We start from the raw sequence: 7673 nt of genomic DNA on the forward strand, positions 1-7673 counted from the left end.
CCTTTTTGAACAAGGCTTTAGATGTTGCACTTCCTGCTCCAGGATGCATATGAGTTGAAAAGTACCATTCACGTAGATATGTGGTTCTTAGGTCATGTGGTACTAGGGACTTTCTAGTTATTTGTTCTTGGTCAGTAGGAGTAAGCCCAGTGATTTATCACCTGGAAAGATGTGCAAAAAGCCTGGTTGCATCTAAAATCTTTTGTTTATGAGCTAGAGATAAATATGTTGCAGAAAACTCAAAGGAGGCAATGGGCCCAGAAGAAACCACAGAGGATCAGAATTTCAAAATTAGGGAAAAGGTCCTTTCGAAGGGTCCCTTGGCCTGCCTCATAGAATGATGCTGAAGCTTTTTAGTGCCATGTGGACATGGCCTATGGAGGATCTCAAAGTATATTTCTTGGATGGATCGATGGATAGAGTTATGATATCATGCAGGCATGGATGGATCACTGGACACTTTAGTTCCTAGTTTCTCTGATGAGGTCACAAGGGTGCTTTCCAGTCCCTGTTAACTTACATGTTTTATACTTGCTTTTAGGCTTAAGGTAATAATCATTGTTATTCCAGGACAAAGTTCTGAAGATTATATCAGAAAGGATAATGACTCTCTGCCAATCTAGTTGTCCATCAGAAGAATATTGTGATCTGGGCTGAGTGCCTATCAGAGGACTCTACAGAAAACCAGTTAATCAACATAATCCATCATGCCTCATGAAAAGTAGAGATACACATCTACAAGCCAATGTATATGTACATGCTCTAGTTTCCTTGAAGCCAGTGTGAGAATTCTATTCATATCATCCCACAGGGGAATACCCAGGCACAAGGACTAGCATCTGAAGTTTCTCAGCTAAGAGCAGGAGCAACAACATGCCAGTGTTCACCATTGTGGGGAGGAATCTCTGATCCCCACTGTGGGGAGAGTGTACCACCTGCCTGCCTCTGAAGGCACTTCCTCTGTCCAATGCCTGGTTTTAGGTTTGGTTTAGTCATTCACTCAGATTACATATTTTTTCCATGTTTCAGTCACCACTCCTAAGTTCTGACCTTCGGTGGAACCCAGGAGGGTTTTAGTGCATTTTAGGACACACTAAATTTAAAATAATCCACTCACCATCTTAGTATCTTGTAACTTCAAATAGAATCTAGAATCCAAAAATGTATTCAAACCAGCAGCTTGACACAACTTACAACTGAGTTTTATCATCCATAAACTCCTATAAGGAGGTTCTGCTTCTGGCCACCATGGAGTAAGCCCAGTACTGTCTATCTCTCCCACTGATTACAACTAAAGGCTCTAGACAAATACACAAAGCACCTGAGGAATGTACCTGAGGAATCAGAAAAGTACACAAAAGTAGATGAATTGTGGTAAAGAATCAAAACATGGAATCCATCCAAATGTATATCTTGAGAGCCATCCTCTCCTCTGAGACCCAGACTTGTCTAGCCTACCCAACCTCCCTGTTTGGATGACTCAACATGTTTGAAACAGATTTCTTGGGTTTGTTGTATATTGTTTGTATTTTACTAATATCCATCAGCAAGTCCTCTTGATTCTACATTCAAAATGTATCGTGAGGGCAGCTATTACTACCACCTAAAAATCCAATGTCACTCATCATCTCTTGCCTTAATTACTATAACATCTTACTTTTCCTCTTGCATTCAACTCTTGTCCCTCTAAAATCTCATGTCCACAAGGTAGCCACCATGATTTTTTAGCATGTTAAATTCTGTCAGGCCCTGTTAAAATCTACAAGGAATTCCCATTTTATTTTGAATGAAATCCATTCTCCTTAGTACGGCCTGCCAAACCCTACACATTCTGGCTTTTGCCTACCTCTTCAACCTCTCCCCTCATTCAGTACCACCTAGCCTTTAAACACTTGTCTTTAACTGTTCCTTGATCATTCCAGACTTGGTTCCTTCATAAGGCTTTTCAATTTTCTGTTTCTCTGATGTGTTATTTTTCTATTGATGCTTTCATATTTTCTTTTCAGACTTTGGCTTTCAGCTTGTCCTTTTGTTTGTTTCTCCTGCTTAGAGTTATTTAGTTTCTTTGATCAGTAATGTAATCCTTTTACCAGATTTGGGAATTTTTTTGGCCATTTTTTTTCTAAAAATCTCTTCTTCCCCTTCTGTTTCTCCTGTCCTTCCTGTATTTCATATGTTGAGGTGCCTGATATTTTCCAACAGATCACTGAGGCATTGTTCACTTTTGTTCACTCTTTAGTCTCTGTTCTTCGGATTGAATAATCTCTATTGATCGGTCTTCAAGTTTTTTGATTTTTTTCTTTTGTTTGTCTGTTTGTTTTATTGAAGTATAGTTGATTTACAATGTTTTGTTAGTTTCAGGTGTACAGCAAAGTGATTGTGATTGTTTCTTTTGCCATCTCAGTTATGCTCCTGAGCAAATCTAGTGATTTTATTTTTCATTTCAGTTATTACACTGTGCACCTCTAGAATTTCAGGTGTTTTTCTCTCATAGTTTTTTACTTCTTTGTTAATATTCCCTATTTTTGACCCAGATCCACAATTATTTTCCTTGAATTTTTAAAAAACTTTATTTCTTAAATTTTTTGACATATTTGTAATAACTGCATTGAAGATGCTACCTGCTAAATTCAAAATCTAGTCTCACATAGAGTCAGATTCTATTGACTCATTTATTTTCCTGACAATGAACCCATACTTTCCAGCTTTTTCTGTATTCTAGTTAATTTTTTGAAAGATGAACATTATACATAATATGTTCTAGTGACTTTGTTTTGTTTTTCTGAACATTGTTGGCTTTTTTTGTTTTGCATTAGTGGATAATTATTGTGACCTCACCTGGACTCCTACTGCTAAAACTGTCTCCCACATCCTGTGTAGGCAATGATATCCCTACTCAGCATTTTTTTTTTCACCTAGAACTTTGGCAGTCTCCCCTTCACCTGGATAGTTTGTATTCAGCCAATCATTTGAATAGAGTTTATGTTCATACACCTCAATCCTAGGGTTGCCAGATTAAAATACCAGATGCCCCATTAAATGTGAATTTCAGAAAAGCAATAAATAATATTTTAATATATTTAAAATTCAAATTTAACTGGGCATTCTCTATTTTTATTTGCTAAATCTTGCAATCCTACTCAAGCCATAAGGTCACCTCTCTCTGCCACACAAGTGGCACGTGGGTTGAGGAAGACATCCAAATGTACAGCGACATCCATCCCTCACAAGTTGTCCCAGACTTTCAATTCTTGCTTGGCTCCCTAGGGTTTCCCCCATGCATGCATACTTTAACAGTCAGAGGAGTGGAGAATTTAACTTCTTGGCCCTTTCATGACTCTTCACTTCCAGACTCTCCCTGTAAAATTTCTATCTGCCAACATCCCCAGATTGAGCCCACCGCCTCTACACAGCAAAGGTGTGGATTTTTACCTTCTGAGCTGGAGAGTAAGGATGAAACCACCCACAGGAAAAAGGCCACAAAGTCACCTTCTTACCCAACACAGTAACAGTATTTCATAAAGAAACATTTTTCAGGTCTGTCCGTGCCACAGAATAGTTGTTTTCAATAATTTTGCCCAGGTTTATACTTGTGTTCTGTGAATGTAAATTGTGCAAACTCCTCACACCACCATTCCTGGAAGGAGAATCTCCACAGGGTTGATTTTTAAAGACAAACAGAAAGCCCAGATAAGTGAGTCAATTAGTGCTACACCCACTTAACTGGATGTCAGAGGTACACAAGAGTGATGCCTTGTGGTCACTGTCTTCAATAAGCCTACAGTTGACCTGGGAAGTCGTCTGTAATAACATTGTACATTGCTACAACTAAGCACATTTTTTTTCTGAGCAGAAAGGTTTTGCAGTTGCTTATGAGTGAAGGTGGGTTTTAAATTACTGAAGCCTGGTATATGCGGCCCTAAGCTATTCTGGGTACTGAAAACCGTGATTCTCTCTGTATGAGATGGCAAAAAATGGTCAAAGGTATAGCCATGTAACGTATTCACAACTCAGTACAGGAGCCTGTCTAGCACCTAGTATCTACACAGATAGTATCTACATTAGAATTTACAGGAAAAAAAAAAGGAAAAAAACAAAACAAAACAAACAAAAAAACGGGGTATTCTTTCAGTGACAGTCATCACAAAGATAAATTTGTCTTTTTAATGTAAGAAAATAGTTATGCCCACCACGTTCCAGGGATATTCTAGAATTGGGAAGTGAAAGAAGAATAGATCCTAGTCCTTGTCATCTGAGATCTCACAATCACTTGGGGCAGATAGACATATAAACAGAAAAGCAGTGGAAGTACAAAGAAAAGACACAGGGGAAGGGGACCCTATAAGAAAACACACACACAGAAGTTGTGGCCAAAGAAGCAGGAAGACAAAGAAGGAAGTTTCCTTTTGAGTGTGAAAGAGCTCACCTGCACTTATCCAAGGTCACTGAGCACTGAGTTCATGTCCTTGATTATGCTGTTGTAAGCCTGAGTAACATCTATATCCACTCACTGAAGAACTAAAGTAACCTGATGGCAGTGTTATATTCATCAAACAAATATTTATTGAAGCCTGACTCTGTTCATCAGTAATTTTGTATTTAGGTTTATGAAGGGGAAAAAGTGAAGAATACAATGGTATCAGAGTATTCTGGACAAAATATGGGGATACAAGCCATCACCAATCACTACCACCCCCAACCCCATTCTCATGAACATAAATTTAAGCTGAGACTTTCTGTGTTCACTCATTTTCAATATATTATTTCTTATGAACAAATTGAACATATAATAATAGCTATAGTGTTTTGGGTGAGTAGCATGTATCACCATCACTCATCTGCTGGGTACCAGGCTCCAGGCACTGGGTCAGGCAGGATCTAGAGACACAGGGATGATTCTGGCAGGGAAACAGCATTTGAATAGCTCATAGTCTAGTAAGCAGACAGCCACACATTAAATAGTTGAAAAATAAATGTGATGAGAGCCATGGTAGGAGTGAACTAAGGACTCTTGGAACACACAGAAGAACCATGTAATCCAGGTGTCGGGAACAGCTTCACAGAGGGAGTGATATAATATTATTACTCACGTTTATAGATGAGATAACTGAGGATCAAAGAGGTTAATTCATTGTCACTCAACATTATACATCCAGACAGTGATGGAGACGGTTACCATCTAAGCCTGTTTAAATGCAAAGCACTGTGAAAATGCACCATGCATTACAAGAATCCTTCCCTCTTATTATTATCCTCTCTTTCAATCCACATTCACCACCTCTACTTCAACTTGGTCCTGCTTTTTCTTTTATTCTTGCCTTTCTAATTTTAATTTTAAGATTTTATTGCAACAATTGTAGATTCACGTGCAGTTGGAAGAAATAATACCGGGAAGATTTTGTAAAACTATAGTATAATATCACAAATTGATGTAGGTGCAGTCCACAGATCTTATTCAAATTTCCCAGTTGTACTCGTTTGTGCAGGGTGTGTGTGTGTGTGTGTGTGTGTGTGTGTGTGTGTGTACTTAGTGCTATACAATTTTATCACAGGTGTAGGATTGTGTATCCAACACCACAGTAAAGATACTGAAGTAGTCCTTCATCACAAGGATCCCACCTATGATTCTTTTCTAATGACCCACATTTCCCCACCCTACCAAATCTAACGCCCCAAACCTGGCAGCTACTAATATGTTTTACATTTCTAAAATTTCGTCATTTCAAAAATGATGCAATAATGAAACCATACAGTATGTAACCTTTGGGGATTGTCTTTTTTTTCTCCCTCAACATAATTCCCTGAAGATTAATCCAAGTTGTTGAGTGTATCAAGAGCTTGTTCTTTTTTATTGCTGTGAAATAGATGTATCACAGTTTATTTAACTATTGACCCGTTGAAGGACATCTGGGTTGTTTCTAGTTTAGGGCTATTATAAATAACACTGCTATGAACATTTGTATACAGATTTTTGTGTAAACATAAATTTTCATTTCTCTGGGGTAAATGCCCAAGAATAAAATTGCTAGGACCTCTGGAAATTGCATAATTAGTTTTGAAGAAACAGCCAACCTGTATTGTAGAGTGGCGGTATCACTTTACACTCCTATGGAAAATGTATAAGAACGAGTGATCCAGATTATCCACATCTTTACCAGAATTTGGATTGTCACTATTTTTTGTTTTGGCCAGTCTTATAACTGTGTAGGGCTATCTCCTTGTCATTTTAATTTGCTTTTCTGGTGGCTAACGGTGTGTAATATATTTTTATGTGTGCTTTTTTTTTTTTTTTTTTGCCATTTTATATCCTCTGCAGTGAAATGGCCATTCATATCTTTTGTCCATTTTCCATTTGGTTTATTTTTTAACTTTGTTTAAGAGTTCTTTGTATATTCTAAATACTAATCCTTCTTCAAATATGTGGCTTGCAAATATTTTCTCCAGTCTGTAGCTTGTCTTTTCATCATATTCACATGAGCTTTCCCAGAGGAAAAGTTTTTAATTTTGATGAGCTTCAATTTATCATTTTTTCTTTTATGTATCATGCTTTTGGTGTCAAGCCTAAAAACTCTTTTCATAGCCCTAGATCTCAAAGATTTTCCTACGTATTTGAAATATTTTTATTGTGTTATGTTTTACTTTTAGATCCATAATCTGCCTTTATATAAATGTTTGAAGTTTAGGTCCAGATTCATTTCTTGATCCTATGGAAGTCCAATTGCTCTAGAATCATTTATTGAAAAGGCTATCCTTCCTCCATTGGATTCCTTTTGTACCCTTCTCAAAATTCAATTCAGTGTATTTGCATGGTTCTATTTCTGGACTTTCTATCTATTCCACTCACATGTGTCTATCCCTCAGCAAGTATCACCCTGTCTGGATTACTGTAGTTAAATAGTAAGTCTTAATATAACTCCTACTTTACTCTTAATCAAGACTGTTTTAGTTGTCCTTGGGACTCTGAATTTCCATATAAATTTCAGAATAGGTTCATCTATATCTACAAAACAGCCTTCCTGGGATTTTAATAGGAATCACATTAAATCTATAAATCTGTTTGGAGAGCATTGACCTCTTTTCTAGTAGAATCTTCCAATCCATAAACATGGTAGGTCTCTATTTGTTTAGATCTATTTTAGTGTCATTCATCAGTATGTTATGATTGTCATCATATGGATCCTGCATATGTTTTATCAAGTGTGTAGGTAAGTGTTTCATTTTTGGAGTAATTTTAAATGGTAATATGGGTTTAATTTTGGTTTTCACTAGTCATTTTTAGTGTATAGAGATGCAATTATTTTTTAACCTTGATAAAAATGTTAATTTAAGGTCCTATTTTAAAGTTGGCAGTGAATCTCAGATTTACAGAACAGTTTGCATCCAGCAGTGTTTCGGGTAAAAGAAACATCAATATGGCCAAAATGTTAATTCTTTTCACCTTGGTGTTAATAACAAACCAATATTTGTAATATATAGTGTTTTTTAAGCTCTTTATTGGAATATAATTGCTTTACACTCTTGTACCAGCTTTTGAGGTACAGCAAAATGAATCAACTGTATTTATACATATATCCCCATATCCCCTCCCTCCCGCGACTCCCTCCCGCTCTCCCTGTCCTGGCCCTCTAAGGCATCACCCATCATCGAGTTGATCTCCCTGTAATATACAGTGT

The sequence above is a fragment of the Hippopotamus amphibius genome, chromosome X (genome assembly GCF_030028045.1).
Source record: "Hippopotamus amphibius kiboko isolate mHipAmp2 chromosome X, mHipAmp2.hap2, whole genome shotgun sequence".
NCBI lineage: Eukaryota > Metazoa > Chordata > Mammalia > Artiodactyla > Hippopotamidae > Hippopotamus > Hippopotamus amphibius.